Source organism: Podarcis cretensis (genome assembly GCF_951804945.1).
Source record: "Podarcis cretensis genome assembly, chromosome: 10".
Lineage (NCBI taxonomy): Eukaryota > Metazoa > Chordata > Lepidosauria > Squamata > Lacertidae > Podarcis > Podarcis cretensis.
In genome coordinates, this window is record NC_137179.1 from 63,802,595 (window position 1) to 63,829,119 (window position 26,525).

Here is a 26,525-nt window from a genome sequence, read left to right on the forward strand (position 1 = left end):
ATTGGAAGAAATTTAAAGATTAACTACAGAAATATTGTAAAATTAATGAATGTTAGAAAGATGTTGGAATGATGTTATATGGCTTTAGCAGAAATGTTATAAAGAATTAAGTACAAATAGATTGTTAATGGATCAAAGGGAAAAATAAGGTCAGAATGTGTTAAGATAAATTATAGGACTTGCTGAAACAGTTAATTGAAGTGGAATACAAAAAAGGAGGTCGCTGAAACAAGTAAATGAAAAGATAAGATATTGAAAGTATTGGATGTGTTTTTAATTGTTTTTATTTTGTTTTGTTATGTATATGTAGTCTTTTTGTTTCTGTATTGTATTGTATTGTATTGTTTTGTTTAATTCTTTTTCTTTTCATTCTGTAATCTTTAAACTCTTAATAAATATTTTTTAAATAAAAAATAAAAAAATTAAAGATATTAACTGAGATGCATGAAATTTCAGATATAGCTATATAATCTCTAGTGTAGTGAGATAAGACCTTTGGAGCAGGCAAGTTTTTTAATGAACCGCTGTACTACCTGTGGCCTGCAGAAAGGATGGAAAGAAATTCTTCCTTCTTGCTACATGAGAACTGGGTCTAAGAATCAGACAAGTATACCATGGCCCCTTTGGTTTGGCATTTACCTCAATGTGCTTGCCTGGTCCGTGGGGGCACCCCTGTGCTAAGCAGATAGTGTGTGGGGCAGTAACAAAGTGCCTCATCTCATATTGCCCCAAGATGAAAGGTCTCCATATTTTAAACTGGCTTTTCTGCCTGGTCTAAAGGCCAGATAAACAAGAGATTGCACCACTCCAAAAATCACTCCCAGCAGTGTGGAACAGGTGAAAAAGAAAACTTGGGGGCTCCCCCCTCAAGTTGTTACTCAGCCGCTTCAACAGGCGACTGGCAAAACCCACAATTCAGAAGCGGAAGGGAGAGGCTATGATGGTTGGCACCACAACAGAAGAGATGAGGATTTTGGGAGGAGCAGGAATAGTTATCTCTGCCCCTTCCCCAGCTGGATTGCTCAGGTGTCCACTCACGGGGTGTGACAAATTGGCCCCTACATAAGAGTGGGAAGAGCCAAATTTGCAGAGGCAATTTCATGTTCATTGAGACATGTCCATGGATATATGAACTGTAGAACTCAGGGCAACTGTCTATGGGTGCATGATGAGATTGTTTTCCAAATCATAGAGACTGACCTGTAGAATAGTGCTGTTTGTCTCCCCTGCATATGTTGCTGATCATTAGTATTCTGTAGCGTCTCCTGCATGTTTTTCCCCCCTGACTTCATCCCTTCTTTGATACCATCTGGGATACAATCGGGGAATCTGCTTATCAGCATGCATAATCAGGTGAACTAGAGGCACAAACAAGATGAGTGGGTGTACACTGTACATTGAGAATCACCTAATGCAATTTCTTCCTTTTCTTTTTTTCTTCTTGCAAGATTTCTTAGTTAGGTGGCATATGCTACATTGTTGTTGTTTAGTCATTTAGTCGTGCCCAAATCTTTGTGACCCCATGGACCAGAGCACACCAGGCACTCCTGTCTTCCACTGCCTCCCGCAGTTCGGTCAAACTCATGCTGGTAGCTTCGAGAACACTGTCCAGCCATTCGTCCCCTTTCGTCCCCTTCTCCTTGTGATGTTTCCCAACATCAGGGTCTTTTCCAGGGAGTCTTCTCTTCTCATGAAGTGGCCAAAGTATTGGAGCCTCAGCTTCACAATCTGTTCTTCCAGTGAGCACTCAGGGCTGATTTCCTTCAGAATGGATAGGTTTGTCCTTCTTGTAGTCCATGGGACTCTCAAGAGTCTCCTCCAGCACCATAATTCAAAAGCATCAATTATTCAGCGATCAGCCTTCTTTATGGTCCTTCTTCTTTATGGTCCCTCTTCTTTATGGTCCTTCTTCTTTATGGTCCTTCTTTATGCTACATACCCATCAATATTTTTTTTTGACTGCTCCATTGCGTGTGTACTATGTGTCATTGCATGTGCCTTATGTGTTTTAAGTCCACATAAATGGGAAAAAGCTGTAACCCACAATGAAAGAGTTGCCTTCTGTAGAATGGCCGACTGTTGCTGAGAATGTATATAAAGGATTTGCAAATCACGTAATTAGGGAAAAAATGTATAGAGTATGGGATCAATAGAAAAATTTATTGGAGACAAAAATACCACTTTGGCTCTCACCGTTGGAAGCAATAGCGGTAAAGAAAAAGAATATGATAGAAGGTTGGACAACTTATAGAAATTTATTAAAACAAGAGGGAGGAGAGAATAAATGAAAAGGATTTAAGGATTCATCAGGAAAGCTAACAACATTGATACAATATCATCATTTGAATGAAGCATTTGAGAAAGATGGGCTATGAGGGTTTGGGGGACAAAGATCACAATTGGAGAGAGCTGTGTTGGAATGTAATGTTAAAGCGCTGTCTAAAATGTATAAGATATTATTGGAATGGGAGACAAAGGATGAGCAAGTAAAATCTTCAATGATTCATTGGGAAATAGATATTGGTTATAATATAGACATGGAAGCACGGGAACGATTGTGGAATACAGATATAAAAATTACAGCATGCTATAGTTTAAGAGAAGACTGTATGAAAATGTTATATAGATGGTATCTAACACCAAGTTGTGCACAGTAAAGAGAAAAAAATGTGCCAAAGGATAGGGCACATTTTCCATATCAGATGTTTATCTCTACAGATATTCCAGGGATTCTTATCACCATACATATGTAAGAGGTAAGAACTTTTGCTGTACTAACATGAGATATGGAATTATCCACACCGATGTATGGAGGCACTACAGAGATAACAGGACTTATCTGAAGAGATACAGAATATTGTGTAGCTTTTCTGCTGAGCTCCAGTCTCAGAGTCTTATCTATTAGTTTAAGCCACACTATATGGGAGCACACTTGCAACCAGGCTTTTGTGTTGGTTTATATGTTATAATTTCCCTTTTATATGCACAACAGAAAGAGTTAAAAGGAATCTTATGTTTGGATTGCAATATGACAGTCATTAGCTTTTTGTAGCACAATTATTTCAATGTGAACATGAAAAAAGTTTTCATTCTTCCATATTTTTTAAGAAAAATAAGGGTGGGGGAGAATATTGCACACACCATGGTTTGTTATCCCATTCCTAGTTAAGGGTCTATGGAAAAAAGATTAATTGTTGTCAAATATGTGGGCCACAGTCGACACAGAATTAAGTGAGCATGATTCATTTGAAATCAAGTCTCATTGAGGCTAATTTGTCCGTTACGTTTAAGGCAACTGATTTGCACCATTTCAAGAAGGAAAAAGGAAAAGACAAACATTGTGGAATCCTGGAATGAAGCGAAGAGGGAAATTGTGTTATTATTAAGCTCTCCACACAGAAAGGAGTAGGATGGGTTCCTAACACCACTTAGTCTTCAACTACCATTCTTTTTAGCCATGGAACCCAACTCTCAGATTCCTCACATTCTGAAATCTGTATTTGTTGTTGGCGTTTAGATGAATGGTCAGTATGTGGCTGTTTACGTGAGCTACTGGAGATTAAAACTAAGGAAACACTGGCGTGCAGCTGGAAGACTTCTTTGCAGTGTTGTCATTTTATTACAAAATAAGGGGCAGATGACACTCATCAGCCTGGGAAGGTAGCCCATCGAGGAGAAGAAAAGCTCTGACCCTAAACCTCTGCTGCCTTGAGACTATATTCATTCATGAGAAAGGCATGTTTACTTAGAAGTAAGTTCTACATAGTCCAGTAGGGTTTACTCCCAAGTAAATGGTTGTGGATTGCAGGCTTAGATTTGTTCAGCCTTTTTACTGTTTTGATTTTGGCAGGCTCAGACATGAATTCTTATATGCTGTCATCTGTCAAATACTAACAAGCATTGCAAGTCATCTGTCAATTGCTGTCAGGTACTAACTACCAGTGTGCATACCATTCTAAAGACCTTTATTTGTCAACTCCCCCCCCCCCACAAATTCCACCCCTAATATTAAATAATATTAAACAAGACCCATCAAATACAGCTGAAAACAGTAGTGGTTTTTTCAAACTATGTTTCTAGAATCCTCGCTTCTTTGGAAGCGTACCAAGGGTTCCTTGATAAAAAGAATAACTTAAAGACATCATGTTTGCCCTAGTTATGATTTTTCTCTTGTATGTGATGCAGTTTCTAAAAGATAATGCAGTCTTAGGCTGCATTATTAGAAGTAAAGTGTAGAGACAATGAAAAGCAACAATTCAACTCTATTCTCTACTGGTCAGGCTGCATCTGGTGTACTGTGCCCAGTTCTGGTCACCATAGCTGTCAACTTTTCCCTTTTCTTGTGAGGAATTCGGAATAAGGGAATTTCCCTTGAAAAAAGGGAAACGTTGACAGCTATGCTGGTCATCCCCTTTTAAGAAAGACATTGAGTGTCCAGAAGAGAGCATATCCACATTTCTGCACCACCTTACCAGTTTTTCTCATGAAAATTCATCCGCAATTTTTCCTACTCTACACATTTTTGTGGGCAGTTTTGCATGGCCCACACATCTTTGCAATATACTATAACACATCTGTGCTTGTTATTTTCACCAATGTATTCATTTTTATGCATACTCCATCCCAAGAGACACATTTACTTGTTTGTAGAATTGCACCGCAAAATTCGGAGATGTCTGAATTTTGAAAGAGAGCTATGTCTTGGTTCACGTACCGTTTTGGAAATTGCAAATTAGGTCGGTTTGCACTGAAATCCAAATAGAACCAAATTCCACCCCCCCCCCATCCTTACAGGTTTTTAAAATTTAGGCTTTCATTGAAGATGCAGAGTCATCTGAATTTTGACACAATTAAATACAACATTGTAAGAGAATATAAACTCTGTGGTTCGCACTAGTCGGTTCACATGTTTAAATGGGGTACAAACTGGGAGTGAGGGTAAGATTCAGGCTTACCACAGCATGACTTGTCCCTGATCAATGCATGTTCCATTGCATGTGTGAACAAAGATTATGGTATGCATGTTTGCTTATATAAGCTATTATATATATGCCAGAGGCTGGGTCTGCCACATGTTTGTTGATTTACAGAGACCAACCATGAAACCAGGACTGTGCTGACTAAACTAATGCAAATAAGCACTCCGGACTCATTATGGCTAAATAATAAACTCATCATTTTTAGAAATATACATTTATGAACGTTTTCTTTTTTCTTCCTAATCCACCAAGAATATTTTTACAGGTCTGCAATTTATACTCCCACTCATACAAAAAGCAGAAAGTATACAAATTCTTTGTGGAGATCAAAAGCTGAACATAATTAAGAGGCATTAAGAACACAGAGTTCTTGTTCTGAGCTTTGGCCGTGAGCTACTTTTTACGGCTGATTTATGTTTCTCGAACGAAGAAGTTTATGGCGAAAACTTTGACAGACCTTTCAGTCCAGTTTGTGCTAATAGACTCTGATATTATAATTAATAATGCATGCAGCACTTTACGATGTTGTCATTTTTCCTTCCCTGTTAAGAAACTGCTTTCAACTTTGCCTTCAATTACTCTGATTAATTAAGCTTTCTTTGTCCCCTTATATCTATTAGCAGATTCAGTGTAACAGATGTTTCACTTTTAGGGTAATTAAGCATATTTTCAACAAGGAAAAAGATGAATTCTATTAGTTACATTCATATTTTACAGATAATTGTGTTAAGTATCTCTATAATCTCCTTAGATGCTGTACAGTCCTAAGTTTTAATGCCAGATAAATGTATTGCCATGTGGAATTGTGATGACAAGTCTTCTCTCCCTTCCTCCAGCAGAAAGCACACCTGGGGGCAGGGTCAGGAGAAGAAATAAGAAAGGGAAGTGAAGCCAATCACAGAGAGACTTGAAACAAGAATCTCATGGCAGAAGACCACAAATAGCCAAAATAGGCATGGCTTTTATCAGGTAGCTCAGCACTGCATAGCAGACAATCAGTGATGGGTGTAGGTACACTCAGGTGCTGGATCACAACCATGGAAGAAGGGTTTTTTCCCCTCTTTGCCCCCATCATAATCATCTTGGGAATTTGTACCCTCCATGTGCCCTCAATCTTTCCCAACATCAGGGTCTTTTCCAGGGAGTCTTCTCTTCTCATGAAGTGGCCAAAGTATTGGAGCCTCAGCTTCAAACGATATGATAAAAGGGGCACCTAGTTTAACCCTGTACGTTAAGGAATGCAGCATCAGTCACTGAAATTGACATGTGGTTTGAAAGCTGGCCTTGTTTAGTGAACAGAACAAATCCATCTGTCAGCTGCTTAGTTAATAGGGGTTGGTCCAAGGCATGTCACTGCATGAAGCAAACAACTGCCACCCCTTCTCTCCCCTTTCCCTTCTCTCCTCTACCTTATGCTTTTGCTGCTGCTATCATGGAGGCAGCCCCACCTCACCTCAAGAGCAGGGGTGGAGAAACTTTGGCCCTCCAGATGTTGATGAAATAAACTCCCACCTTCCATAGCCATTGACCATGCTGGCTGTAATTGCGATTCTGCAACATCTGACAGGTTAAATGTTCTGCACTCCTGCTCTAAGGAATGTCGAGCTGCTATGGAAAAGCAGTGTGCAAGTGTTTTGCTCTCTCAAAATTGGGGGATGATGTAACTGAATTGGATACACAGCCGGCACGTGCCACATTTTCTTCAATGGGGTATCCTGCTCTGTATTCTGCTCTGGTCAGACCTCACCTGGAGTAATGTGTCCAGTTCTGGGCACCACAGTTCAAGAAGGACACTGACAAACTGGAACGTGTCCAGAGGAGGGCAACCAAAATGGTCAAAGGCCTGGAAACGATGCCTTATGAGGAACGGCTAAGGGAGCTGGGCATGTTTAACCTGGAGAAGAGGAGGTTAAGGGGTGATATGATAGCCATGTTCAAATATATAAAAGGATGTCACATAGAGGAGGGAGAAAGGTTGTTTTCTGCTGCTCCAGAGAAGCGGACATGGAGCAATGGCTCCAAACTACAAGAAAGAAGATTCCACCTAAACATTAGGAAGAACTTCCTGACAGTAAGAGCTGTTTGACAGTGGAATTTGCTGCCAAGGAGTGTGGTGGAGTCTCCTTCTTTGGAGGTCTTTAAGCAGAGGCTTGACAACCATATGTCAGGAGTGCTCTGATGGTGTTTCCTGCTTGGCAGGGGATTGGACTCGATGGCCCTTGTGGTCTCTTCCAACTCTATGATTCTATGATTCTATGATCCCAGTGTCTAGCCCTTGATACAGAACCTGGTGGTGGGACGTGGGTGGCACTGTGATCTAAACACTGAGCCTCTACTCAACCCCATATTTGCCGTTGACTGGATGTAACTGTCCAGGGCTCCTTTACCTTTACCTTTTACAGAGCTTAGTTGTTGGTGAATGTTGCCAACACTGTAGCCTTGCCTTTGGTGTTCAGCTTACACATTGCCAGCACACCGGGAAGAAGAGTCAAGACAAATGTGGACAAATAGGTTTTGGTGCTCTGCTGACACATGGGTTTATTTGTCATCATGCCATATATTTTGCTGTAGATCATGCATGCAATTCCATATGCTTACTTGCCTATAAAGTGCATCATAGCAAGGGTAGTTAAAACTGGGACTTTTCTCATTTCCCCCGCTTCACTCCAAATTCTTAAATAGGGCTGCATAATGCAAATTGCACAAATATTACATCAAAGGGAAAGCATCAGATTGGGAGAAATGTGGTTGAACCCATCACTTAACCTGTTAGATGAATAAAACATTATAAATCCCATGTTCTCATTGGGTGACCAGGAGAAGGCTACTCTTAAATTCTTAAAAATGGACTTTCTTCAGCACCACATCAAAGAGTTTGCATATTGCATGAATCATTGATTAGCCCAGGGCATCTTAGCAAATACTATTAAAAATGTATAAACTAACTTTACTATATATCAGGTCTAATTAAAACCATTCCAAAAATATCTCAGATCACCTTTGCAATAATAATTCTTAGTACCACCAAGAAGCTTTTTCCTCCCACAACTTTCAAGTGAGTTTTATTTTCAGTTTTACATTAAGAAAAGATGGAACTGTGTTAAAAGTCTTCCAATCTTGGTTTTGTGCTACTTTGGCTGGGCATTTGCATGATGCTTTTACAAAATTTCCATTTTTTAGGGGGCGGGGGGGAGAGATGTGCCAATTAATCCCACCTTCTGGTGTTACCCTCCATGCACATGTAATTTGCACCTGCTAGGCCTAACCCTATGGGACGTGGGTGGTGCTGTGGTCGAAACCACTGAACCTAGGGCTTGCCGATCGGAAGGTTGGCGGTTCGAATTCCTGTGATGGCGTGAGCTCCCATCGCTCAGTCCCAGCTCCTGCCAAGCTAGCAGTTTGAAAGCACATCAAAGTGCAAGTAGATAAATAGGTCTACCTCCGGCGGGAAGGTAAACGGCATTTCCGTGTGCTGCTCTGGTTTTGCCAGAAGTGGCTTAGTCATCCTGGTCACATGACCCAGAAAAACTGTCTGCAGAAAAGCGTCGGCTCCCTCGACCAGTAAAGCAAGATGAGCACCGCAACCCCAGAGTCGTTCACGACTGGACTCAACTGTCAGGGTTCCTTTACCTTTACCTTTTTAGGCCTACCCTTAAGAGTGTTAATACATTGCAGGGAAGGTCTGAAGTGGAGTAGCATGTTCATGAACGTAGATATTCCTTGTGGTGTGTGGTGAATTTTTTTGTAAGGAACAGTTAGGGCCAGAGGTGCCAGCTTGTGCTGGATATTTTTTGGTGGGGAGGGCAATGTCCCAACATCATGTGCCTAAGCCTGGCACAAGCTCCCCGGGTTTGGGAAGGAGGTGCCAGGCCTCTGACAGAATGCTGGAGCCTACCTGCCACCTCCTCAAAGCAAGGTGGGCTTTGGAAAGGTGATGGGAGGGCTCTTGGACCTCCTTTGAGCACTACACCTGCCTCCCTAAGCTGGGAAGAGGGAGGAGCCAGACTTTAATACTTTAACACTCTCATTTACCAGGAACTAGTCTAGTTTTCCTATTCCATTGACCGCATGCCTCAGGGGCAAGCTCTCTTCAGCCTTCTTCCCTCACAGAACTACACTTCCCAGAGTTCCCTGGGAAGAAGGACTCACTGTGAAACCACTCCAATAGCCATAACTCAGAGGGAAATAGAGGTCTCCTAATAATTCTCAGAACCCTTAACAAACTACAGCTTCTCAAATTATATGGGGGAAGACATGACTGTTTAAAGTGATATCATAGAGCTTTAAATCCATGGTGTAAATGTGGCCATAGAGGCAGTCGATAACATCCATCTATCTGCATATACTGTCATTTTATTTCGTCTGTTTCTATTTGTAGAAGGCTTATGAGTTAAACCATTACATTAACTGCCGGTTAAACATAGCAGAGACAACTGCTAGTCGCTTCTGCTGCCTTTATGTGTGGAAAGTTCAATTCCCTCCAAGTGCTGCCACCCGGATCAATAATCGGAAAAGATGCATGTCTTCAACTTTCTCCTTGGTTTTCTGCTAAATTAATAAAGAAATCAAAATGTATAAATTAAGGGACAAATAAGGTGCTCTTTGCAGTGCTGTAAACAGACTGTGACCTAAAACATTTGTTCAGCATTCTCTTCTGTTAACAACATCAGATTCAGATCATTGGCTCATATTACCTGGAGACAGAAAGAAAATTGGTTGAACTAATTAGGAAATCTGCAATACAGGTAATGCATGTTTAAGGCTCCAGGAACGCGTAATAGAAACTGACCTGCATAACTGATTCAAAGGCTATCTATGCTTGTAGCCTCCCGTCGATAAAATGGGACTAAAAGGCAGACATCTAGAACAAAGGAAGCAATTCCAGCTTTTAAATTTAAGGCTGTCCTTAGATTGAATTCAGTCGGCCAGACAAAAGTCTGAGCCCTTCCCCAGCAAATGGCATTATGATTTTGCAAAATACAGTTACATAGGTATTTGGATTATATTTGGGTTCAAAGGATGCATTGACAAAAAATAAATAAAGAGAATAAACCATTTTAATCACTCGCCAAGCAGACCAGATATGTCTTAGGCATAGTTTCATTCCTCACAATGGAAATATGTTAAGATTGAGAAAGTGTACACTGAACTTCAAGTCAGTCCTTTGTTACAATCTGTGTGCAAGGCAGGGGTCAACAATGGGGTTCCGGCAAGTGGCAGTTTGTTTATGAGTACCTCCTATAGAAAACACAAAAGAGCATGGTAAATATCCCTCCAGAAATGCATGATGCATAGGAAACTTTCCTTTTTCTCCACAGTTCCTGTTTGCACTGGCTTCGCCTTTTCTACCTTTAGAGAACATCCACTTAAGCATGCCCACTTTTGATTAGTTGCCAGGATGGAATAACCACCTTCCCTTCTTTTCCGAACAAAGAACAAACATGGTCATGGCTGATGTAGGTAAAAAAAGGTTAAAAGTAAAGGATCCTGGGATGGTTAAATCCAGTCAAAGGCAACTATGGGGTTGCAGCGCTCATCTCACTTTTCAGGCTGAGGGAGCTGCCATTTGTCCACAGACAGTTTTCTGGGTCATGCGGCCAGCATAACTAAACCGCTTCTGGCACAACAGGACACTGTGACGGAAACCAGAGCACACAGAAATGCCGTTTACCTTCCCACTGCAGCAGTACCTATTTATCTACTTGCACTGGCATGCTTTTGAACTGCTTGGTTGGCAGGAGCTGGGACAGAGCAATGGGAGCTCACCGCGTCGCGGGGATTCAAACCGCCGACCTTCTGATCGGCAAGCCCAAGAGGCTTAGTGGTTTAGACGACTGCGCCACTCACGTCTCCCTGATTTGGAGGGTGCACAGAGGAAGGAGAGGAAATGGACGTCCTGTTGCACCAACAGAATTCCAGAGCCAGTGTGGTGTAGTGGTTAAGAGCGGTGGACTCATAATCTGGTGAACCAGGTTCACTTCCCCGTTCCTCCACATGCAGCTGCTGGGTGACCTTGGGCTAGTCACCCTTCTCTGAAGTCTCTCAGCCTCACTCAGCTCACAGAGTGTTTGTTGTGGGGGAGGAAGGGAAAGGAGATTGTTGGCAGCTTTGAGTCTCCTTAGGGTAGTGATAAAGTGGGATATCAAACCCAAACTCTTCTTCCTCTCCTCCTCCTCCTCCTCCTCCTCCTCCACCTCCTCCTCCTTCCACTTGCACAGTATTGGATACAATCCAGTGCACATGTTCCATATGAGAGGTATTTCTTATTAGCTTGTTGGGTTGGATCCAATGAGCTACTTTTGAAATGAATATTGAAAGGGAAGGAAATTACTCATTCATATATTCACATCCATCCATCCATCCATCCATCCATTCATTCGATAAACTTCTAGCCTGTCCTTCATCACAACTGATCTCATGGTGGGGTACAACACCATACAATTATCAGAGTGATGCAATGACACAAATCAAGTTTCATAGAACAAGGACAGAAAAAGCAAAGAAAGCATCTGACTTAGAACAACTACAGTGGCAACAGTCTTTAAAACTATAGAGTAGCTTCATCCATCCAATGGCTATGCTAATATCCTGCAGATGACTGAACACCCCTACAAAAAAATCCTTAAGTTGGTGCATGCAGCAGGAAAACTTGTATGCAACCTGCTCTGTATGTTCCTTATGATTTGAGCTTTCATCTCATATTTGTGTGAGAGAGAGCTGCAATATTAATAATAATAATAATAATCAGTGCCAAAATCAGAGCTTTTTCTCAGGTGGCTTCCAGTATCTCACTGGTGCGTGTCACTACCATTCTAAGAAAATGAGGGAGGTGTTCATGGTGAGTTTCAGCATCTCTTTTTCTAGAAAAATAGCACTGGCCAAAATTAAAGAAAAAGATTGGATGACAACTGTGCAACAGATGAAAGGGTGCAACGTCATGGGGAAGGCCACCACAGATTTGGCCCTAATGAGTACAGCCAACTGCATATGTACTAGTTCAAAAGGTTATGCCTAAAATGAGAATTAGCTTTTTCTGACTGCCCCATTATATATTCTATGCATAGGCATAGAAGATCAAACCTATCCATTCTTAAGGAAATCAGCCCTGAGTGCTCACTGGAAGGACAGGTCCTGAAGCTGAGGCTCCAATACTTTGGCCACCTCATGAGAAGAGAAGACTCCCTGGAAAAGACCCTGATGTTGGGAAAGATGGCGAGCACAAGGAGAAGGGGACAACAGAGGACGAGATGGTTGGACAGTTTTCTTGAAGCTACCAGCATGAGTTTGACCAAACTGCAGGAGGCAGTGGAAGACAATGGTGCCTGGAGTGCTCTGGTTCATGGGGTCACGAAGAGTAGGACACGACTAAACGACTAAACGACTAAACAACAACAACAACAATGCATCGGCATCACACAGACATAAATAAAGTCAGCTGTCTGAGAGAAGAACTTTGTGGTCAAAGATGCCCTGTCCTCCTGACCTAGATGTTGTCACCAGCTCTGCTCCTGCATCTGATCTGGGAGGAGGCTTCAGTGATAGGACTGCTCTTTGTCCAGGGCAAAGCAGCCAGAACTATCACAGCCATGTTATATCCTTAAGGGCTTGTACTTCTCCCTCTTCCCTCCCACTTGTTGTTGCTGTTTTCAGATTGTGAACCTGAGGGTAGGAACCACCTCAGAACTGATTTTTTTAAGCTGCCGTGAAAGCTGTTTTGGATAAAGGGCAGAGTATAAATGCTGCAATTTTAAAAAATCTTATGCAGTCCTAACCTGATCCAAATGAGAGAGATGACAACAATTTTGAAACTATAGCAGGTGAAACCGTGACAACAGCTATACTTGCGAAAATCCCCCTGTTCTGCATAACTAACAAATGGCAGGAGTTTAGCCCTCTTTCAACCTAGTCACACTATTAAGGTCTTCACAGGAACATTTCAGGAATTTAGTTTTTATTGAGTCCTACACAAAGTGACCTGGTCCACATTTCTCAAACTAATATGCAAATCAGGACTCAATTACCCACCGGATTTCAGGCTTCCTCTAACTTTTACACACACCCAAACACAGTTCTCAGATATTTAAATGCCAAATACTTATTTAAATACATCTTTTGAAAGAGAAAAACACATGAAAATGCCTGTTTTGAGAGGAAATGTGCATTTAAACATACATTTTTAGAGGAAAACACATTTAAATAGGATATTGTGAGAAAATGCATATTCAAGTAAGTATATGTATGTTGAGAGGATTAATTTTAGAAAGAAAAACCACAGCTTTAATACATGAACAGAACAAAATTAAGGACAAAAACCTGTAGAAGTGAGGCAGACCAAACATGAAAAAATGGACAGAACATAGATTTGTTCACTCCAAGGTCCGTTGTGACTATGTTCTGGTATGCTTTTGAACTGCTAGGTTGGCAGGAGCTGGGACAGAGCAATGGGAGCTCACCCCGTCACAGGGATTTGATCCGTGAGCTCTGGTTTCCATCATGGTGTTTCATTGCACCAGAAGCGGTTTAGTCATGCTGGCCACATGACCCGGAAAGCTGTCTGCGGACAAACACTGGCTTCCTCAGCCTGAAAGTGAGATGAGCGCTGTAACCACATAATCACCTTTGACTGGACTTAAGCATCCAGGGGTTCTTTACCTTTACCTTACCTCCAAATCTGGTATAGGGCATCACCCAACCTTGTATAGGAATAGCCTGGAATACCATTGCTATTTTGAGGAAGTTTAGGGTGTTGTACAGCAATGCTCCTTCATGCCCAGAAATCCTATGGGATTTACTTAGTACTCCTTTGGCCTTTCAAGAATACGGAAATATTGTCAAGGCCATAGAAGCATAACCCAAGCAACAGAGGTGATTTACATCATCAGTAGTGGGTCCAACAGTCAAGAAGGCTGTTCCTGCACAAGCTGTAGAGGGAAGTGAGGGGAAAATGGGGGTCTGTCAACCTGGGAAGGTAGTCCATCTAGGAGAAGGAAAACTCTGAGAGTAGAATGCTTGGCTAAAAGGGCCATTGGCCATTGATCCTGCAGGCTCTTCTTATGTTCTTTTATTTTATTTGTTTAATTTAATTTAATTTAATTTAATTTAATTTATATACCATTTTTCATCCGAAGATCTCAGGGTGGTTAACAATAGAAAATTCTCCTTAGCTGCAAATGACTGCGAGAGTTAAGCTAGATGACTTTAGTCTTCTCTTTCTCCTTTGCTGGTTGCAAACCAGCTCAGTATTGCTCGCATTGTCAGTCAGCAACCCTTCAAAGCTACTGGCAGGGTCCTTTTACTAGAAAATGGAGCTTATCTATTATTAAAGGTAAAGGTAAAGGGACCCCTGACCATTAGGTCCAGTCGTGGCCGACTCTGGGGTTGCGGTGCTCATCTCGCTTTACTGGCCGAGGGAGCCGGCGTACAGCTTCCGGGTCATGTGGCCAGCATGACTAAGCCGCTTCTGGCGAACAAGAGCAGCGCATGGAAACGCCGTTTACCTTCCCGCCAGAGCGGTACCTATTTATCTACTTGCACTTTGACGTGCTTTTGAACTGCTAGGTTGGCAGGAGCAGGGACCAAGCAATGGGAGCTCACCCCGTCGCGGGGATTCAAACCGCCGACCTTCTGATTGGTAAGTCCTAGGGTCTGTGGTTTAACCCACTGCGCCACCCACGTCCCTTATCTATTATTATTATTATTATTATTTCTTAAATTTATATACCACCCTATGCCCACAAGTCTCATTGCGCAATAGCTCTTTCTCAAGAAGCATTAGAGCTCTGTATTATTTTTGCAGCTGGAAAGGGATAAAAAAGTCACAGCACTCGTGGGTGGCAAGGAACATCAGTCACTGACTTTGCTAGTCTTTGCTTTTCGTTGTTCTCATTCCACATGGTCTGGATGTCAGAGTGTGACTCAGGTCCCTGTTCTAGTGACTGATTTCCACTGAAGCGCCTTGTTCTCATTCTTTGTCCCTACTCTCACTGTGGGCGCAATGATTTCTTTCTGTTACGAATGGTTATTGACCTTGTACAATGGGATACATGAAATGAAAAATTGCCGCCCTGCATAGTGAATAAGGTGGTTATTAATTTTATTTAATGTATGCAATTCCCATTACCCTAAATAAAAAATGTTATATGTGCACCCAAAGCAGGGGACAGACTTTGCATTCTGCAATCAAAGCGTGTCGCTTTGAGTGTTGACGCAGATCGATACAATTGGAAGGGTCTGTTTAGGTCGGTCTTTTGCCAAAAGACACGGCCACACACTTTCTAGGCAAGCACACAATCAACTTACAAAACCCAGTGGTGTAAACAGATATCAGTTTTATGCCTCCCTTCCACACATATGAAAAGTGTTTATTGAGCAGATGGCTACAGCTGACTTTGGCAAGTGAATCTAGCCAATTCTACAGAAAATGGCATATCGTAAGGTTGGTCAAAATAACCTGTGCCACAACAGATTGAATGAGCAAGTGAAAGAATGTGCATATTATTTTCCCGAACCCAAAACAATGGTACCTTGCTTTACAAACTGAATCCGTTCTGGAAGTCCGTTCTTAAACCAAAGCGTTCTTAAACCAAGGTGTGCTTTCCCATAGCAGTGGGGGACTCAATTTACAAATGAAACACACTCAACAGAAAGCGGAACATGTTCTGCTTCCAAGGCAAAGTTCACAAACCAAAACACCTACTTCTGGGTTTGCAGCATTCTTAATCCAAGTTAATCCAAGTTGTTCATAAAATATACTGTTCTTAAACCAAGGTACCACTGTACATTGTCTGCTGTGATGAGAAGTTTAAGGGGCAAGAATAGAGACTGGTGGGGTGAGCCAATATTTGGGGCTCAGATCTTATACACAGACGACCAACTATGGTTGGAGATTTCATAGAATCATAGAATCATAGAGTTGGAAGAGACCACAAGGGCCATCGAGCCCAACCCCCTGCCAAGCAGGAAACACCATCAGAGCACTCCTGACATATGGTTGTCAAGCCTCTGCTTAAAGACCTCCAAAGAAGGAGACTCCACCACACTCCTTGGCAGCAAATTCCACTGTCAAACAGCTCTTACTGTCAGGAAGTTCTTCCTAATGTTTAGGTGGAATCTTCTTTCTTGTAGTTTGGAGCCATTGCTCCGTGTCCGCTTCTCTGGAGCAGCAGAAAACAACCTTTCTCCCTCCTCTATGTGACATCCTTTTATATATTTGAACATGGCTATCATATCACCCCTTAACCTCCTCTTCTCCAGGCTAAACATGCCCAGCTCCCTTAGCCGTTCCTCATAAGGCATTGTTTCCAGGCCTTTGACCATTTAGTATGGCCTAGTGATTAAAAGGCAGGGCTAGAATCTGAGACATCAAGGTTCAAATCCCCATTCAGCCATAAAGCTGACAGGGTAACCTTGGGCCAGTCACTGTCTCTCCACCTAACCTACCTCACAGGGTAGGGTGAAATGAAGAGGGGGAGAGCCATGAGTTCCATCTTGACGTCCTTGGAGTTAGGGCCACCACTAGCTTTGCTCTTTCCTGTCAGGTTGGGGACCAGCCAGGTGAGAGACACAACTGTTCAGGTAATACAGTGTGTGCCCCACTATTTGCCATGGTGGTAGAAAGCAGGACTTTGGGACTCTTCCTTATATTAAGCACCCTGTTCATTTCCACTACTCAATGGCTGCATCTCCAAGTACTGTCAATGGGATCATTGCAGGCGAAATTGCCCAGGAGAGCCCCAAAAGAAAATAGAACTGTTCCAATGGACCTAGTTCAGTTGTAAATGCAATGTGTACAATTCCCTAGGAAGTGACTTCAGTACTAATTCTTGGTTTTGCAGTTCAGCCATATAGCTTGACAACTCCGCCAACTCTATGGGGCCAAGGTGTCTTCGGTCCCCCCCAATATCTGTTGGGAGGGGACCAGACCCCTTCAGTGTTGAGGGAGCGGAGGCCAAGTATGGAGTCAAGTACAGCACAGCTGCAGTGGCTGGCTCCTTCTGAGTGTGAGAGAGGAGAAGCCGCTAGCCATTGAAGCCGTGTCATACTGGGCTCAGCCTCCTCCCAGCGGTGCGACGTCACACGTGTTGCACATGACATCATGCCATGCACATGATGTCACATGTGTGCGACACATGATGCATGCATGATGTCACTCACATGCCACGCCCCCTCAATTTTGGGTGCAAGTCGGCACCTCTGTAGCTTGATCAGATTTCAGTGGCCTAGTTTTTTTAAAACACACACACACACACACACACACACACACACAGAGTGATGCTTTGCCATAAAGAAAAATCATTCCAGAAATCAGCCTCGGCCCCTAGAATCTTGCACGTCAGGGTAATTTTATTTTATATTTTTATTTTATAAGAAAAGTTATAAACTGCCAACTCATTAACAAATCATTAAAGCACCATAAAATTATAGGCTAATAAAATCCAGAACAAATGACCAACCCTGAATCAAATTAACTCTCTTCAAACTCTGTGTGAAACGGAAACATTTTTATCAGGTGACAAAATATAAACATTGCAAGTTTCTGGATTTGTAAAGGCTTACGGTCCATGCAAAATCCTGCTAAACCTTTGCCTATGGTGGAGTAGCAGGGAAGTTATTTAATGGCTTAATGGAAATAGGTTTATGGATTCCAGTCTGATTTGCTTGTTTTATTGATCTCCAAACAAAAGAAAAGAAAATGTGGGGGAAAGAGGGAAATGCAATTTTCTTGTATCACATGATGGTAGGTAAATAGCAAAGGGGAAGAAGACGGCCAGATCTCTATCACCACAAGGCTGTTGTTTGCATGGACCAGGCTTCACTTATTCAGATTGTACCTTCCGGACAGGTCACTTCTGCCTGGTATTCCCATCACATTCTCTTCAGTTGGTCAAGAGTGACCTCTTGACAGCATCTCAATATGTTGGGGCATCAGAGGCAAGACAGATTTCATAGCAGTTCCTTAGAATTATGTTCCTAACTGTGGATTTCTTCAAAAACCAAAGTCTGATAGCCTACTGACTACAAATGGGTGAAGAATGTCAGTGTAAAATGGTAATAATAGTGAAAACATAATACATAACACTTATTAACATTATTATTTTATGTGTCTCCAAATGTGTTTAAAACTTTGATTTTAATGTTTGTTTTAATTAATGTTTTAATTGTATGCTACATTCTGTGTTCTCATCCATCAAACAATCAAAGTAATTGCTAGTTGTTGATTTCTTGGTTTAGATACATTCTGTCAGTACTGGTATAACTTTTTATGCTATACCTTTTTATGCTTTTATGCTGCTATCTTTGTTAATGTGTTCAAAACAAAATTATTTATTTATTTATTTATTTATTTGTCACTACCTCCCAAAAATATATATCTTGAAGTGGCTTACAGCTTATAAAGAAGAATGTAATACCAAATATAAAATACACTGGATGTTTTGTTTTGGTTTTTTTTAACAAAACCACTCTTGTTACACTGTCATGTAAATGTGGTAGATACTGCACACAGTATGCCTCAAATGTTTTACTTTGAGGGCTAAATTATATATATGAGATGTACTTAAGCAATAGCTAGGTTAACAATATCAATTCATGTCTGTGTTACTACAAAACATGCAGTTCTTAAGGGATTTGGCAGCCTTGAAATTTTGTCAACATTTTCAGTAGTTATTATACTATGACGACTTTCATAAACAAATGAAAGGGGAACAACCATGCTTAGATCTGATACAAGCATGCGGTTGAGGTACTGTAAGCAAACCTTGACATTTGGGATTCAAAGCGGATTTGCTTTCGGATCTGGATCTTTAAGCTGAGCCTGGCTTGGTTTGGAGACAGGTGCCGAAGCAGTTTCATAAAGCGAAACTGTGCTCTATTTGTGTGTGAAATTTCCCCTGGGCTTCCCTCTCAGCTTGCTCTTGTATCAAATCTCCGAACTCCTCCTTGAAGTTAGAAGAATTTAAAGGACAGCTTGTTGTGGGGGTGTAGGGTAGGACGGCGGCTTCTGAAGAGGAAACTCTTCATAAATGCTGAAGTGTCTGTGGACTGCCTATGCCGGTCCCTTTGGATTTTAGCTATAGTGTCTGTATCAAGGACTACTCATGTACTCTGAGAACCCAATCTGAGCTTCGGCATTTAACTTTGAACTGACTCATTTTGGTGGGGCGGTAGAAACCAGCTAATGTTGTTTTAATGCAGGATTCATTGTTTCATTAATTCTAATCTGCCGCCAGTGTGGCCATTCCCCTCCCTCCTTTCATTTTAAAGCCATAACAATGAGCATTATTTATTCCTAAACGTGTGTTAATGAATTTTACAAGCATGTTGGATGTAGCGACTGTCAGGGAGCCAGCCAGGAAGCTTGGAGCCAGAGTCAATCCCGAACTATGCCAAAGCATTACTCGAGCCATTGGAAATGATTATCCACATACAAATGGGAAAATACATAAAATGATATATAAGGTCACGGTGACAGCCAGGAAGCGGTGCCAGGATATTCTTACTGGCTTGGATCCTGCTTGGCTTGTCCGCTTATATAGGCATAGAGCTGAGGAAGAGCCAAACACTTTGCTCGAGCCAGGCATCTAACATCCTTGGCTTGCCCACCTCAGTAGCACAGCTGTCATGGCAAAAACAACCCATCAAGCATGCATCTATTTTGCCATCTTTTATTTTCTATGACTTTGCAAGATGTGACCACCAAGGGCAGAGTTATTTGTGCCATTAAAAGTTCTGGAAGTAGATCTTTCTAAACGTTGGAAACAGAACAACTTTCAGCGATGACTAAGGATGGAATGCAACGTTACTGGGAACTGGGTGGTCCTATGACACTGTGGTGAGCTGGTTGTGCCACTCATGGGATTAAATCATGGATGGGGGAACCAGAAGCCAAATGTGGACCCCCAGGCCCTCCCTCTATCCGGCTATTGAGATGTTCCTCAGGCCACTCTGTTCTGTGAACCATCACAATATCACTGAATTTTTTTCTCCACTTGGATAATTTTTGAATGCATCCCCACCTCCTTTATAGATGAAGAATCGTTGAAAAAAGTGGGAGAAATCTTTGGCACAGAGATCAGACCCTCCAAGTGTTCCTATTTTCTAGGGACAGTCCCAGATTTGCAGAAGCCACCCTGGTTTCTGATTTGATCCTGGAATGTCCCAATAATAATAATGACCGCTCCCTGCTTAAAACGTTCCAGTTTGTCAGTGTCCTTCTTGAACTGTGGTGCCCAGAACTGGACACAGTACTCCAGGTGAGGTCTGACCAGAGCAGAATACAGTGGCACTCTTACTTCCCTTGATCTAGATGCTATACTCCTATTGATGCAGCCCAGAATTGCATTGGCTTTTTTAGCTGCCGCGTCACACTGTTGGCTCATGTCAAGTCAAGTATCATATCACTTGAAACTATCACACACCTACAATTCATCAAGTTACCTGAGAAGAGGGATTGATTGTTTCAACCACTCTGAGAACTGTAGTTTTATAAAGGGAACTGGGGTCTCCTAACAACTCTCACACCTTTACATATTACAGTAACTAGAATTCTTTGGAGACTGTTTCAAGTTGTATGATACTGCTTTAAATGTATGGTGCCGATCCAGCTCCCAGAAGTCCCCTTAAGCACTGAAGCTTGGAAATAGATGTTCAGAAAATTATGTGTCATGATTTCTTTTTTAAAAATTAGAATAGGAGGAGACTAAATTATAGAGATGCTTTTTGACTGATAGCTGAAAAACCAGATACTCTGAATTTGACACGGGATTGTTAGAACAAATGAGTTGTATAATGTCCAGAAAGTCTGAATTATCACTACTTTGTTGGCATGAGATGTTCCCAATGTTATTTGCATTCCAGAAGAAGATGAATGAGATTTCAAAGCTTATAATGAATGAGGGAAATATTGATAACAAACAAAAGTAAGCCTGGAGGGATCAACGGAAGCATTATGGGTAAGCAAGGTGACAAAATGATGCAATTAGTGGGTTTTGTAAAACTTTTGAACCTAGGGCTAAGTTTAAGAGAAGGACAGGTAAAGCCATGCCAAGTGTTGCCTGACAGCTGTTTCGGAAAGATTGCTTGTATTAAAAAGATGTTCAATCTTCCCAAAGCTTTAAATAGGCTTAGGCTTAGATTTTGAGCTGAAAATCTCATTTGTCCAAGCATCCTAACTTTTTTCTCCGCTCCTTCTGAAGTGTGCCAAATGGACTTTTCCTGAAAACGCTTGGCTCGTCCTGTCGCCTGACACCATTCAGTGGGGTTGCAGTAATACAAAAATTGACACCCAGTTGACCTTTTGAACCATCCATAGTACGTTCTAGGACACGGTAGAGAAGAAGGAACCAAGCTTTCCATTGTCAATATTTTCACATAGAAAGAGAGGGAATGGATATATATATATATATGTGCACTTACATGAACGAAGTCTACAATTGTCAGAGTTCAAAAACAATGTAGGCTTTAGAAATCTGAAATAAGGAACATAATTATTATAGACAGAGCAGTGAAGTCTGGCAATAAAAATATTTTTTAAATGTTCGCCGGGGGTGATCCTCCTCCGGAATATCACAACCCTTTTTTAACAAGTGGGTATTTCACAACTCCAGTGGTATTGTTCTATTAAGAAAAGATTACATGCATCATTTTAGGAAGGCTAATCAAACATTTCATTAGGCTCTTCATGTTTTATATTAAATGGATATCGTTTTAAGGGGAGCTACATAAAGAGGGTTATAGCCAACTAAGTTTTATTCAGAGTATACTCACTGAAATGAATGGGCCTAAATTAGACACATGCACAAATTTCAATAGGTTTCCTCTGAGTATGACTGGCATTAGATGCAACGCCAGTCTGCAATCTTAACCCTATATATTCAAAAGTAAGTCCTTTTGAAGTCAATGATGCTTACTTCCAGGTAAATGGGCTAAGGTTTGAAGCCTTAGGCAATATACTGAAATTCAGAATGTGCATTAAAATGCTTTATATATATTTTAAAAAAAAACCCAAAGCAAACCCTTTAGATGTCTGGCAAAGGCTTGGCTGTTTTCAAAGGCTCTTAATGTTCTTTTGACCTTGTTATTTTAGTGATGTTAATACTTCCATGATTAATGCTTTATTGATGTTGCCAACAATATGGCGACCGACAATTGTCCATAGCCAGGTCAAATAATAATAATAATAATAATAATAATAATAATAATAATAATAATTTATTTATACCCCGTCCATCTGGCTGAGTTTCCCCAGCCACTCTGGGTGGCTCCCCATCAAGTATTAAAAACAATATGGTATATATCAGAGCAAAGCACTGGGGTGGGAGATCCAGTGATGGGGTGAGTGGGAGGGTGTCAGCCGGCTGTGCCGCAGTTAAATCTCCTGTGGCCACACCCACTCCTGAAGCTGATTGGCTGGGAGCTGTCCTACAGGGCACGGATCCCCCAGCAGTGATGACGCAGCCGGCATGACATAGGAGGTAGGCGGAACTCTCCGCCCCTAAGTTGGTGTACTATTGTGACCCATCTGCCCGGCTGCAATGCCACCCACCGGAAAAAGGTGAGTGGATTTCCAGCAACTGCCACAATATTATGGCTGTGTTACTAAGCCCCTTTATTTAATATTCCTAACACAGATAAAGTCTTTTACTGTGTCTACCACAGCAAACTATGCCAAGTTCTTAAAGAAATGGGAGTGCCTGATCACGTCATCTGTCTCCTGAGAAATCTCTATGTGGGACAAGAAGCTTCAGTTAGAACTGGATATGGAACAACTGATTGGTTCAAAATTGGCAAAGGAGTACGGCAAGGCTGTATATTGTCTCCCTGCTTATTTAACTTATATGCAGAATTCATCATGCGAAAGGCTGGGCTGGATGAATCCCTAGCCGGAATTAAGATTGCCGGAAGAAATATCAACAACCTCAGATATGCAGATGACACAACCTTGATGGCAGAAAGTGAGAAGGGATTAAAGAACCTCTTAATGAGGGTGAAAGAGGAGAGCGCAAAATATGGTCTGAAGCTCAACATAAAAAAAAAAAAAACGAAGATCATGGCCACTGGTCCCATCACCTCATGGCAAATAGAAGGGGAAGAAATGGAGGCAGTGAGAGATTTGACTATCTTGGGCAACATGATCAAAGCAGTCACAAAATTAAAAGATGCCTGCTTCTTGGGAGGAAAGCAGTGATAAACCTAGACAGCATCTTAAAAAGCAGAGACATCACCCTGCCAACAAAGGTCCATATAGTTAAAGCTATGGTTTTTCCAGTAGTGATGTATGGAAGTGAGAGCTGGACCATAAAGAAGGCTGATCACCAAAGAATTGATGCTTTTGAATTATGGTGCTGGATCAGACTCTTGAGAGTCCCATGGACTGCCGGAAGATCAAACCTATCCATTCTTAAGGAAATCAGCCCTGAGCGCTCACTGGAAGGACAGATTGTGAAGCTGAGGCTCCAATACTTTGGCTACCTCATGAGAAGTGAAGATTCCCTGGAAAAGACCCTGATATTGGGAAAGATTGAGGGCACAAGGAGAAGGGGACGACAGAGGACGAGATGGTTGGATAGTGTTCTTGAATCTACCAGCATGAGTTTGACCAAACTGCGGGAGGCAGTGGAAGACAGGAGTGCCTGGCGTGCTGTGGTCCATGGGGTCATGAAGAGTCGGACACGACTAAACAACTAAACAACAAAAAGATATAATGGAGGCATAGATTCATGGACATTGTCTGCTGAAGTTTCATTTTCCTATCATTCAAAAAACTTTCAGAACCACTGGAGTTTACAAGATCAACCCTCTTCCCTGGTAGGTCCACCCTAAGACAAATAGCTCCTCAAATATCACACATTTGTTAACTTTGGTGTGTTCCAGTTGGTTTCTGAATACCTCAAGTATTCAATTGAAAGATGTGTAACTCAACAGAATCCCAGGGTAAAGCAAAACAGCATGCAGCCGCAATGTTAAATCTAACATTGATATAGGCTGCCCACCTTTCCGAGTCCCAAGGGATTACAATCTATTACCTGAACCACATTGCTCTGTCTCTTGCTGCTCTTGCCATATGAAAGGAAAAATCTGAAAATCAATACTTTGTGGCAACAGCAGCTCCAGCGATGCCGTGCCCATGAAAATTCAGGTTGTCTCTGTGCTGCTTTCACCCATCACATAAAATCTGTTCAAGTAACTCTTGGAACAAGGTGGCACACACGGCGAATTAGTATTTATGCCTTCAAGCAACGATAAGGTCACGGGCATCATTTTTGTGTGAGGGTAAATGATTATTTACTTTGCAGCGCAGGATCTTTTATTCCAGTATCACTATAAAATTCTAAAAATGAAGCAAGTGTCTCGCTGTAGCTCTTCAGCCATGCTGTAAATGCGCATCAATTCATGAGGAGAGGTGAAACCAGGATATGGCTGAATTTACAGGACTATAACAATTTCAGGAACAAAGACAAAATAATGCCAGCAAGAGTTAAATCACAGAGCTACAGATGATGTATCTGTTTGCTCCAGACCCAATTCTCTGAGATTTACTGAAGCATAAATGAGTTCCTATGCTGAGCTGTATCCTTAGCTTTGTATGGAGAAGGACAAAGGCATCTTCAAATACAAATGATTGCCCCCCATCAAGAACTGACGCCCTAGCCCATTCTTAGAAGTTATCTACATAGCTGGAGAGGGCCTTGGTAGTGCAAAGACATAGGGCTTGATCTAGCAGAGATGTTTTGAGAATGGGAAGAGTTCTTCTGCTTGTAGTAGGGTCCTCCTTTCATTCACAGAAGAAGGTTTGTTGGAGGCTAACATATATAGAATGGGAAGGCCACTTCAGCCCCACATCATCTCCCATGCTGTTCTGGAAAAGTCCTCCACACTCAGGAGAAATGCGGGTGGGAGACACAGGGCTGTTGGATCAAGGGAGAAGCAGTAAAAAAATGTCTCTGCAGGATCCCAAAGCAACCTGCCCTGTAGGCAGTGTGCTCCACTGACAGATCGCTGGATCCGCCCCATATTGACAATATCAACCCATATGCTATTGTTCTGTTAAAACCTTGTGGGTTGGTGTTGAAGGCATGATCATCAAACCATTAATGTGGGAGCCCAAAAAGTGAATATTCCAGAATATGTGATACACAGATCACCCCCCAGTTGCTGAGGAAAGAAGACCACTGTTGAGGGATGAAGTGGAAGGCAGCCAGTTAAACTGATGGGCGATTGTAACATCTTCTGGTGCCAAATCGCAATGAACTTTTCATGTCTTTTTTTTTTAAGCCTATGGATTTGAATAGGGACTATAATGAAGTACAGTGGATTTTTTTAATTTTATTAAAGTGCCACTTGAATGTTGAGCAGTAAAATCTTTTACTGACGTTATTATATAAAAATGCAAGGATTTTTTTTAAGAAAATAAATAAATATTTTAAAAAAATCACCTTGAAATTAAACAGCAGCAGGTGTGAGACTTGAAGAAAGCAGCATCATTGCAATACAGATCTTTTATAGCTAAATCACTTTCTTCTCACTAAGTGTTTGACTGCGCTTGCTGTGACTTCCATTAACACAACTTAGAGGATCAGCATGGCATGGATCCTGTTGATGCCTGAGAATGTTTTATCATTTAAATGTGCTCTGTGAATTTTGTCTCTATATTCGTCAGTCACCCTGATCCAGTAATTTGTTTTGTAGGCAGCTCTGAAATGTTTTCTGTTAATTTAAATGTGGGGCATGGACCCACACTGAGCAAAGGTTCCTTCTGAAATACAGTGGTAGGAGTTTGGTGTGCATGTGCAATATTCTAGCTCAGAACACAATCCAAACCCAGGCTGCCCAATACTGGCTCAGTGTGCTGGTCCCGTGGGTTTCTGTGAGGTGTGGTCCGAGTTCAGTCTGAGGTCGAGGGTGCTGTATTGAAGCCATCCGTCAAAGCTGAAGCTAGGTCCAAGGCAGGGAGTTGGGCAAGGTCAGAAGATCCAGCAGGACAGGGTGCAGGCAGGAACTGGCTACCAACAACATTGCTCCCGCAACTTGGGACTGGGGCTGGGTGGCTTTTATCTGCCCTGAGGCATAGGGCGGCCCCAGTCCACAGGTGACTCACCTCACCTGGCCTGGAGGTGAGCACCCTTCCTTTGGGAACTTAGTTCCCTCCGCCTCTCTGCTCTGAGCCTCTGCAGCTCAGGAGAGGCTGGAGGGTTACCGGACCCAGAGGCAACCTCAGCTTCCTCTGACAGGGCTGAGAGTGGAGCACCTGCAGGCAATGGGTCCTCCATCACCTCAGGAGCCAGAGCAGACTCAGCTGGTGCCTGCACCTGAGGATCCAGCACAGGTGAGGACTGTTCAGGCTCATGCCCCAGCCCCGGCTCAGCTGGTTCTGGAGGCGGGGAATCCTGTGCAGGCTGGGATTCCTCAGGTTCAGCCTCCGAGTCCGAATCCCAGGCCATCACACTCAGGATCCAACACATCCCGATCTGGCTTAGCCCCCACCCACCCCCCAGCTGCCAACAGCAGGATCCCACCAATTGTGACACCCAGTAGAATGCCACCTAAGCC